The sequence below is a fragment of the Anolis carolinensis genome, chromosome 3, assembly GCF_035594765.1.
Source record: "Anolis carolinensis isolate JA03-04 chromosome 3, rAnoCar3.1.pri, whole genome shotgun sequence".
In the NCBI taxonomy this organism is placed as follows: domain Eukaryota; kingdom Metazoa; phylum Chordata; class Lepidosauria; order Squamata; family Dactyloidae; genus Anolis; species Anolis carolinensis.
In genome coordinates, this window is record NC_085843.1 from 45299277 (window position 1) to 45311197 (window position 11921).

General features: G+C 41.0%; 1 long non-coding RNA gene across 1 annotated transcript; it reads right to left on the reverse strand.

Moving 5' to 3' along the window:
• Nucleotides 1-745: 745 nt before the first annotated feature.
• LOC134297389 (uncharacterized) lies at nt 746-2980 on the reverse strand. Its single transcript, XR_010004114.1, has 2 exons — nt 1322-2980; nt 746-1236 (listed from the first exon to the last, which is right to left on the reverse strand). It is a non-coding gene; the product is annotated as an uncharacterized LOC134297389 (long non-coding RNA).
• Between the last annotated feature and the right edge of the window lie 8941 nt (nt 2981-11921).

The window sequence follows — 11921 nt, forward strand, 5'->3', positions numbered from 1 at the left end:
ATTCCAGGTGTGGTCTGACCAAGGCAGAATAGAGGGGGAGCATGACTTCCCTGGATCTAGACATTATTCCCCTATTGATGCAGGCCAAAATCCCATTGGCTTTTTTAGCTGCCGCATCACATTGTAGGCTCATGTTTAACTTGTTGTCCACGAGGACTCCAAGATCTTATCCTGGAGATAATCACTTAACCCAGCAGTAAACAAAAGCATGAATGCATTTTCCCCCCAGTCCAGCTGGTGGCGATACAAATTAAACTTATTTAAGTAATCCAAAACAGTCCCCTTTCCCTGTTTCAACCGATACAGAGCCCACCCAGCATTCTCCGTGCGGAGAGGGTCCCCAAAAGTGTCAGTTAGTAACTTCTTGAAATTATTCAAATTGTCCTTGACTGGGTCATTTCCCAAAATTAAATTAGTGGCCCATTGTCCTGCAGGACCAGTCAACAAACTCAAAATAAATGCCACCTTGCTAGTGTCTGTAGGGTAAGCATGAGCACTGAGCTGGGAAAAATAAAGCTCAACTTGTGCCAAAAAAGTTGGCAACTTGCACCTGGTTCCGTCAAAGCGTTCAGGAGTCAAAACATGTCCTTTAACAGCATTAGCTGTTTGACTGACAGTAAAGGCCATTTGTAATTGATCGAACTTAGCCCTTAACTCATCCATCGTCTTCCTGACGGGATTTATGACTGCAATAAACTTTTTTATGGCGTTGGGCAATCTGTCAAAGACAGAACGCCACAAGATCAAAGATAACAGAGTTTATTGGATAACAGAACTCAAAATGCCCGTAAAATACAAGGGCCAGGCAGTATTAGCCTTTAAAAGCAAAAAGGGGCAAGGAAAAACGTTCAAAAGATAAACCGGATTAAACCGGAGTTTAATCCGGGTAAAAACAAAACAGCTTGCTTCAGCCTGGGGATAAACAAAACAGAAGCCGGGGAACAAAGTGTTCAAAAGAATGCAATTAATTGGCAGCAGATTCCTCTCTGCTGCCAGCACTGTGCTTTGAGTAACTTGAGTCACTCCTCCACACAGCAGGCAAGATTTCCAATACACACAGATCAGCCGAGGATTGAAGCAGTAGAGTAGACCCAGTTCCTTTCCGTAGTTCAAGCCAGAAGCAGAACGTTTGTAGTTTCACCAAGTCCGAGTAGGGGGAAGTCAAGCCGTGGTCAGTTCAGTCCGAAATCCAAAGCAGGAGATGGCGTCCGTCAAGAAGACGACGGAAGGTCAAAGCTAATGAGATTAAGCACAAGTTTGCACAAACAAAAGCCCACACAATTCCTCCCGCCGTCTGACCCCAAATTCCAAAACAACTTACGTATCAGCACACGAAAACACACCAGTCTTCAGGAAAGCGTCCCACACAGATCCCAAGCGTTCGTCCAGATTACCTTGCCCAACGCAATTTGCAATTGCTCCCAAGCCTCATTTTATGCCAGTTACAAATCCTCATCACTATCAGCTGCCCTCCTTAACCCGGGCGTTTCCTCATCACTTTCCTCATCAGAGCTGGAACACCTCTGACTACGCCCCACAGCATCCCCAGCTGTGGATCCCGTCCCATCCCTCCAGCTTGTCCATGGGTCTAATCCTGAAGGTCCTCATTCATCTTCCATCCCATCATTGCCAGTGGCCCCCAATTCCTCCCTCACCCGAGTCCAATCCATCTCATCCTCCTCCGAGCTAACCAGCCCCTCCTCCATTCTCTCCGTAAACCCCTCAAAAGACTCTTCGTCAGATGGTGCTGCAAAGATATCTCGCAGTCTCTTTCTTTCTCGCTCCTCGAGAGTATCTGACTCTCGAGGAGTCTTACGCCCACGTCTGCCAGTAACAGAGCCATGAGGCTCAATCATAACAGAGACTCTACTGTAAATACTACATAGCATTACTGCGCATGGAACTACTTTTTCTGTCAAATTTGTTGTATAATATGATGTTTTGGTGCTTAATTTGTATAACGATTACCTAATTTGATGTTTAATTGGCTTTTCCTGAATCCCTTCTTATTATCCAACATATTCACTTATCCTGCCGGCCTGTTTACCTTGGATAAGTGAGACTCTACTGTATATTTCTAATCTTATATTATCTGCTCAGAACTGGATTATCTGAGGCCCCTTCTTCACAGCTGTATAAAATGCACACTGAAGTGGATTATATGGTAGTGTGGAGTCAAGATAATCCAGTGCAAAGCAGATAATATAAGATTATAAATGGGTTATATAGCTGTGTGGAAGGGCCTTGGGTCTACACTGCCATATAATCCAGTGCAAATTAGATAATCTGTGGAAGAAGTCTAAGTGAGGCCTAAATCTGCCTGTCCCCTAACTGAAACCTGGCTGTCCCTTGGTTGCTAGGCAACCAAGTGGGCAGAGATTAGCCCTCTAAACTGGCAACAATTGGATAAAAAAAATTATTGCTCTCCCTCTAATTAGGACTTTATTTTTCTTTTCTTTTTGTTGTATCAACCTTGAGGCGTGGATGATGGGTTGTGTTTCAAATTTTGAGGTTGGGGGGCCTGTACTTTTGTTGTTTTGTGAATTGCCGTGATGCCATCACTCTTTTATATATATAGATTCTAAATGAACCAACAAAAGCAATAGCAGCCCATTCATGCAAAATCTGTAGTAATTTCCCATTATTAATAATAGCAACCCTGACTCCTTCTACACTGCCATAAAATCCAGTTCAAAGCAGATAATCTGGATTTTATATGACAGTGTAGAAGAAACCCCTACCATCTCATTTCCATTCATATTGAAGTCAGGATGCACCACCATAAATGCAACACAGCCCATGGTGAATATCTACAAAGAAGGAAGGAAGCTGGGAGATTGGAAGCATCACAGAGTCAGGTAAAGGCCAGAGTACTGCACTACTTCTGCTTTTGTGTTTCTTGTATCCCAAAATGGAGTTTAAGATTTATTTTTTCCACCACCATCAGTTTGAGGAGAAGAAGGGTTTCAACCTTACAGCTATCGACTCATCCATCAAGTTGCCTTATTTTATTTCCCCATACTTAGTAGAAAGCCAGTAGGAAACCATGGTGAAGAACTGCCAGTAGCACATCTAGTTTGGTCCTTTGTTTGTGTTTGCTTTTGTTTTCACTCTACTGATTGAGACCTTTTGTACTGCTTTCCTGACAAGAAAGTATTTTTGCTCAAGGCCTTCTAGGAAATTTTGACAGGTTGGAACAAGAAAAGTTAGAAAGAAAAACAGGTTTTTCTGATTTCTACTTTTACTTTATGTAAGGGAAATACACTATTCATATTTTCTTTCTTATTTTTGCTGGTTCCAAAGCTGGGTGAATCTACAGATAAGAGGGACATGAAGGTGAAGAGAGGCAGAAGGATCTCTAAAATACTAGAGGTGTGGATAGCCAAAACAAGAAGTGTTTTGGATTTTGGAAGAATGTGTTGAATATTTATCTCAATATATGTATGCATATATTCCAAAATTCAACACATTCTTCCAAAATCCAAAACACTTCTTGTCCTAAGCATTTCAGACAAGGGATACTCACCCTGGTTTGAATGTTTCAGATTTGCTGCAAGTTCTGTCCCTCTTGTGTAAACTTTTTTCATTGTTTATTGAAATCCAACTCATCCTTGTGACTACTTCCATAGTGAAATGATGTGATAATTTTCAGTGAATTAGAAAATTTTAGATTGAAATTTTGTAATTTTATATTGGAAATGTATTCCAAAGAAAATTATATCATTGGAATTTCTTGAATAAGCTCTGAAAGTCCTCAACTATTCTAGCACTTTAAAATGGAAGTGCATCTCCAATGGACTAGGTCATGGGTCTGTCCTAGAGTATTACTCTTTGAAATGTTTAGATTACAGAATAGAGGGAAGATTTAGTGGGATACAGTTCTTTAAAAATATGGTATGTGCACAATGTGTTCTCCTGAGGAATATTTCAATTGCATTGGTGCCTGGAATAAATCAGTGTCCCATGCCCACTTGTCTTTGCATCCTATGTCTTTCACAACATGATAGGACAATTCCCATTACTTGTATCCTTCCATTCCCTATTACCTCTGATCCAAGTAAGTTAGAAGTCCTCAGTTAGGGGAGCTCTGGATGTTGTTGCATTTCAACTTCAAGGAGCTCCGGTTGGAATGGCATTTCTAAACTCTGACATGCATAAAAGGGGCTCGTGTCATTAGCAAACAACCCTCATTGACAGGGAAAGTAGGAAAGTGAAGGAAATCTGGGTCTGAAAATACCTGAATTCCCAAGACATATATTTGACTCCCCCCACACACAATATTGAGGAGATATTCCTTTGATCCCTTAATTTAGACAATTATCAGTCAATTTCTACTCTCCCATTAAAAAGTAAGATATTAGGGTAAGTGGTAGCAGCACAATTCCAGCCTTTCTTGAATGAGGTAAGTTACCTAGATGCATTCTAGTCTGGTTTCAGGCCTGATGGTAGGACAAAAGCAATCGTAGTCACATTAGTGGAAATGTGCCAACAACCAGTGGTTCTGCTGGATCGCATGGGGGTATTCAATACTATTTTGTTAATGATATCCTTCTGATCATTTAGCTGATATGAAACTGCAGTTGGCTGCAGTGGCTCTGATTCCTTTTAGCTGAATGCTCTCAGAAGATGAAGGCATTCAGGCTATCGCTTGTCCTCCTGACCATTAATTTATTCAGTTATGCAGGATTTGGGGTGGAGCCCTAGAATGAAATGTGGATGAGCAAATGAAAAGATATTTTGATATTTTAGCCCATAATAAATCTTTAAATTAAAGCAGGAATAATCTTGCTCTTAAACAAACCAATATTTCTCTTTGGAATGCCATAATGCATTTTTGCAGGAATCTGCTAAAGCACAAGAACTCTTTCAAGTAAAAGTTGAAGCAAACTTGGCTCACAGTAATTTATTTTAATAATGCATTGATAATATTTTAAAATTGCCAATAACCTGAAACAGGAAACATTTTACCTCTTCAGAAGTAAATAAGCCATCAACATTTTTTTACAAAATGAAAAGCAATAGGGATGGACTTAAATGAATACCTTGTCAGCACATTTATTTCAAAAGTACACTCTGATCTTTCCGATAATTTTCTGCAAGTGGATTTATTGCTAAGAAGGAGCAAAGGTGAAAACAGAATGTGAGTGAAAATAAAAATATCAGATCTGCTGTGGGATTATATATTGTGTAATATAAACCTTCTGGACTCTGTAATCGAAATTCATCTTTGCTGTCAGCCATAACTGGTATATAAACACACTTTAAAAATTCATTCTTCAATTAACAGGAAAGGAAAATATTTTAATAAAATGTAATAGCTGAGTAAAACACATTTAATAAATCATATTTTCTGGCACTTTCACAGCATTCTGGTGGTTTCCTGCTTTGCTGAGTTGAATGTGCCTATTGCAGTAGAGCAATAGGAAGGCAGACATTATATTGATTTACTGCAAAGGTACCGTGGGGGAAAACAGGATATTTAGATGACCAATTCGGCACTTCTGTAAATGACATTACTGCCAGACAATTAACCTTGCTGTTTGTCTTTAGAATGCTTCATTACTAATGCAGTCAAGTATCCACTCCTAATGGGTGCTAGCAAAGGAAGACATGCTAATTTAAAATATTTGGACCAAAGTGGTTATCAGATTAACTAACAGTCATTTCATCTCCATGAACATGTGAAAATTCAGTCAGCTCTCAGCATTTCCAAAGTCAAGTTAACTCTAATGATTCCATTTTCAGTTTTCATACAAATACACTTTCTCTCTATAATGCACAGTTATTTGTTATATTTCCCCCCTGTTCTTTCCCCAAATTGCTCCCACCAGCTAACAGATGATTTCCAAGGAGTATTACATTCAGGCAGTTCACAGAGCACTCCAGCACAGCAAATTAGCTTCAAATGAACTTCTAAAGATATTTCCTGAGAGTAGCAGTTTCTAGAGAGCTAAATGTCTATTGCAACAACAATAACAACAAAGAAAAAGAGAGAGCCTAATGGCATCTTGAAGTCTAACAAGTTTATTATTTCATAACTGTTCATGGTCAACATGTGCATGGAAGGATGGACACATGGACACACACATATGTGTGCAAAAAAGTAAGTTGTTGGGCCAAAAGGCAATTAAGTGTAGAATGTATAATTGCAATAATTCAATGAAAGTCCAAATGGAGGCTGCCCACTAACAATGCACAAGAGATAATAACATAGCTATCCTAGTGTTGCTAGATTAACTAACTATGTTGTAGCTCTTAAAGCTATTATCTCTATTCTGCGTCAAATGCACAGAACCAAACTTTTCAATAAATTCCAATTTAGGAACTTCATGCCAGGTTTCTCTGTAAAGTCTCTTAGTTAAAATACTAGAGCTGTAGACCTTCAATTACGACAGCAGCCTTGATATGTGAAGATTCAGCCTCTGCTTAAAATTAAAATAAGAGAGTAGTCTTTTCCACTGGCAAATAGCTTGCACCATTGGGACAATCATTAAAATGCGTACCTGAAATCCCCTTTCTTGTAACAAAAATCTTTTCATTAGGACTGTTTTTTTGATGAGTTTCCCTTCCATAAATAATTTTTCACACACATATATACAAACATTTTGATCAATTTCAAATATGTACATTTTCTCAATAATAAAGTACAACATACTGTGGAGGAGTGTTGCAATAAGAAGCAAATTGTGTTGGTGCCTAGAAATAAATTCATTAGATGTGGGTGTCAGTTTATAAAAACAGACATTATTGGCCATGAGGGATATATGTCCACCTACATAGGAAAATGTTGAATACCAGATCAAGAAAATAAAATCTTGGAACTGCTTAAAGACTCACATGTTTATTTGCTGTATGCTCTTATGACTAGAAACCACACCATCATATTCTCTGGCTGCAATTTTTATCCTTAGGTAATTTAACAGATGCATGGAGAGATTGAGGTCCATTCATCTGGCAAACTGGGGCACAGGAAGAGGATGTTTCCAGCAGCACCACCCCACCAACAAGTGAGGCTGTAACCATTACATGTAGGACCCCTCAATCTGAGCAATGGTTGAGTTTTCTTTAGCACACCAGGATATGAATTTCTATTTTGGACCTTCCTACTGGTCATTGGGTATCATTATTTACTGAATATACCCCAATTTACTCGAAGCTTAATGCTCACAAATTTTAGATAAATGACCTCGCCAAAAATCAGGGTGAACATTAGATTTGCATAATATGATAATCTTAGTGCTGGGTCAAAGCAAAAGGGGAAGATGCTTCAGGAGCCTCTGAAGCTCCTATTTCAGGGGCATCATCTAATTTAATTGCCATGGCTCAATGCTATGTGATCCTGGGAGTTGTACTTTGATAAGGCATCAGTATTATTTGGCAGAGAAGGCTATAGGCCTTGTAAAACTACAGCCCCTATGACTCCATAGCATTGAACCAAGGCAGTTAAAGTGGATTCATTCTACAGCATAGATGTACCCAAGGTTTTCCTTTCCATTGTGGAAACTTTGGTGTTCTAACACTTTTATTTTTAAAGAAGGAATTCTAATCAGATATTGTAAAGAAGTCAGACAGGGGGGAGTCCTTTCAGATCCCACCGCTGTCACCAATTTGAGATGATGTAAGGCACTAAACTTAGGTGTTACACTAAATCTCTATACGCTGCCACCAATTATATACTGTGTGTGTGATTGCGATGGAATGGTATGAGGTGAGGCAGGGAAATGGTAAATGCTATTTCCACTGCTGAGGAGAATTTTGATCTTTTATTCCCTCTAGATTATATATATCACCTTTATATGAGGGGAAGGGTTACAGGGGGTGATCTATGTTTCAAGATCCCAGCCTCTGTTTTTATATTTAGGGATTTAGATGTTGTGGTTCGCTTTCTGAGGTAAATATGTCTGTTATTCGTCCCCCAGTTAGGTGATTTATTCAATTAACTGCCACCAACGTGAGGTTTTTGAATTAATACTGATGAAACTTGGCTCCACAGACGTAAATGGAATGAGATGAGACAGATGTTAACAAATAACAACAAATTTATTTGTACAAAGCTTAGTTGCGGGTTTGGTTGATTAATTTATATAACTTTAAATAGACAAGTGGCTTAATAACTCTATAACTACCTAACTGTAGACTTTGGTGTAAATCTTCTTCCACTCTCTTACTGATGTTACCAAATTGTAGCGAACTCTAACCTCAGCTTGAGCTCTTTAATGGACAATGTCCCAACTACAATAAACTATTAATTTGATCCAATACCGACCAAATCTTTGATCACTAGTCTTCTCTCAACTAGTGGTCTTACTAGATTCCCTTTAGTCTATCCTGACTAAAGATTTCAGGCCAGTCAGCCCTTCCTGACTCAAAAGCCTCCAGCCACGCTCACACACGCTTTCTCCTTCTCTCCCACACCCTCAAAAACTGGCTTCTCTTTTTAAAACTGCTCTTTTTCCTTCTCCTGACTCCGCCTACTTCTCTCTCTCATAAGCTAGCCAGCTTCGTTTCCATGGTAACCAAACCACTGTGAAATTGAAACAAAATGTCCGCTGCTTTACTCATGTTTCAAGATGGCTACTGTTAACTAAAACATAAATACATATTCCAACAGACATAATTTAAACACAATAGCTAGAAGGAATTCTAATCAGGATATCCACTCTAATTTATTTATTTACAGTATTTATATTCCGCCCTTCTCACCCCGAAGGGGACTCAGGGCGGATCACATCACACATATAAGGCAAACATTCAATGCCTTAACATAGAACAAAGACAGAGACAAACACAACTCCGAGCTGGCCTCGAACTCATGACCTCTTGGTCAGAGTGATTTGTTGCAGCTGACTGCTTTATCAGCCTGCACCACAGCCCAGGCCTAATGTGCACCTTTTTTTGACTGGAACATTGTTGTGTACAATTTTCAACTTCTCAGATGTTTCAACAGTTCTTTGTGCAAAATAACTAACTAAATACAAATGCACTTAAACATTTCACTTTTAAAGAGAAAAGTACTGTTTTCAGAAATAAATTGTTTCAATACATACAATTAAATATTAATATAAGTACAGATTTATTTAAAGGCAGCAGTTTCCCATACACTGAATGTGTCCAATCCATGTAAACAGAGAAGAAACTAGAATATTTTTCTTAAAACATTTGTATTTGCCATCAGAGTGCCACAAGAAATCTCTGTTCCAACATGCAAAAAAGACTAAGAGTTGCTTCTGCTTTGTAATTTTCTGATCAAGGCATCTCCTGCTTAGCTTACTGGAAAATGAACTCATTAACAAGTTAAGGGGCAATTAGGAATCAAGGAACTGTTGAGACTGGGCAGTTAGAAAGTTCAGATCTAGAGACCCATGTGGTCTGCATACCAGGCCTTAGAGTTGAACTACCAAATAGTACAGATATATGGTGATCTTAATTTACATGCAAAGCACATTTAAAAGCTGGAGGCATTCCAGGGCAACTGAGCTATAGGTGTGTTTGTTATATCAAGCTCAAGGTCAGTTTGGAACAGCAATAAATATTTCCTTGGATTGCAACATTGTCAGGAAGAGGAAACAGGGAGGATTACATGTTTCTTTGCAGTGAAAATAAATCAAAGATTGACTATCCTAGATAAGCATGGAATTATACTGGGCTATTTCAATTAGGGGTGTGCAAACTTTTGGACCTCCATTTCATAATTTAGAGATCTGTATGATTCGTTAATCTGGATCTTCAGATTACTAATTGAAAAGGGACCCTCCAAAACATGTATGGATTGAAACAGCAGCTTCTGAAACTTTTAGAGAGATTCGTAAAGATTCGTTGATTTGGGGCTTTTTTTCAATGTAAAACATTAATATACTCAGTTGTCTTTAATTACGAGGTGGGAGGGAGCAAGGGCTGATGTTATTGACAAGGGCAGCTGCATTTTTCCTTGTCAGCCAATCAGAAGAAGAAAGGCAATCACACAGCTTTCTGCAAAGCTGGTCTCCTCCTCCCCTCACCTAGGTCCACCATCTGGGACCACTTCCAGGTGCTGCTGGAGGATCTGACACATGTAGTATGCAACCACTGCAAAAGAAAAATTAGTAGGGGCAAGGACATAAAACATCTGTCTATAGCTGGGATGCAGATGCATCTTAAGAGGCACCACCCCCTGCAAGTTGTCATGGCTCCTCAGGCTGGAACTGGTTGTGACAGAATTAGCAGCAAGATTCCTGCTGCCCAAAAGGAGAAAAGGCAGGCCACACAGGGGGGCACAATGACTAGGGGCAGAGCAGAGCAGGTGGCAAGCTGCCTACTGTGAAGGAGATCACCCAGCATCTGGGAGAGATGCTGGCTCTCAATGACCAGCCCTTCCTGATGGTGGAGAAGCTCCCTGCTACCAGTGCAACCTCACATATCACCTTCTCCAGGATGGTGGTGCCATCCCTGTATCGAGACTGCAAGAAATGCATGGAACAGTTGCTGAATGGCACTGATGGTTGTCCATCCACTTCACCACAGACATTTGGTCCAGCCATGATGGAGGCCACTTGTACCTTTCCCTCACTGGGCATTGGTGGGAGAGAGAGGGCATCATGGAGACAGAACATTGCTGGGCCCTGTTCTATGTAGGAGTTATGGACAAGACCCACAATTCTTCCAAGATCCGCTTGGAACCATATGTGGGAAGGGTGGTTGTCTGGAAGGCAGCAGCTCACCTGTGGTTGTCTGGTAACCGATAATGGGGTGAATATAGTATGGGCAGTGGGGATGCTGACTTCTAGAACATATGCTGTCTGTTGCACATGCTCCACCTCCCTGTGGGCTAGGACTAGCTAATGCACCCTCTACAGCAGTGGTTCTCAACCTGTGGGTCCCCAGTTGTTGTGGCCTAAAACTCCCAGAAATCGTAGCCAGTTTACCAGCTGTTAGAATTTCTGGGAGTTGAAGGCCAAAACATCTGGGGGCCCACAGGTTGAGAACCACTGCTCTACAGAGACCCTCCAAAGTGACATCTGAGACATCACTAAACTGATTGAATGGTGTCTAGGCAATGGGCCACTTCCACCACAGTGATAGGCTGGAAGACTGCTGTAGGAGAGGCAGGCCATGGAGGGGGTCCCATAACGCAAGCTATTGCAGCACATCCCCACCCGATAGAACTCCACCTTCCTGACACTCCATTGGCCAGTGGAGCAGCAGAAGGTGATACATGGCCTCACTCTGGAATTGGAGGATTTTGGCCCTGTGCAGATCCCCCTTGTGAAGCATGTCTGGGACAGCATTTCCCAGGTGGTTTCTGTGCTCCAGCCCTTCCTGGTGGCCACAGAGACCCCGAGTGTTTTGACGGTCCTCTCTCTGCTACTGGGAATGAAAGAGCACTGGCGGGGGGGGGGGGCAGTATGCTTGCCATCTTGTCTGGGATGTTGACACCACAAGTGTGGGTGGTGGTGATGTGCTTGACTGGTGCTATCACCAAATGCCTGGAGCCACTCTTCATCAGCCAGACACACATGTTGGCATGAAGGGCACCATCTCCCCTGGTACTGCAGTTAGGGAAGCATAACTGTGCAGGGTTGGAGAGGGAGAAGGTGTAGCTGGCACACTTGGCACCATCACCTTGTCACCATCATTTACACTAGGGATCTCGAGCAGCACTGCCATAGGGGAGGTGCCTGTGTATGAATTTGTTTTATGTGTCCTGATCCAATAGCATGGATACTACAATGATTGGTGGCCTCTCATCTGTTGCAGCCTTAGTCTGTCTTCAGAGCCATTGTAACATGTACCATGCTATCATATGCCTGCTTCTCCATTGAGGCCTTTAGATGTTCTTTGTTTGGTTCCTTCTCTATGCCCTTGCCACTATGGATGTTCCTGCTGGAAATAGGATCACTGGAATGCACAAGCCCACTCACCATGACAAGGTGGTGATAAGGTGA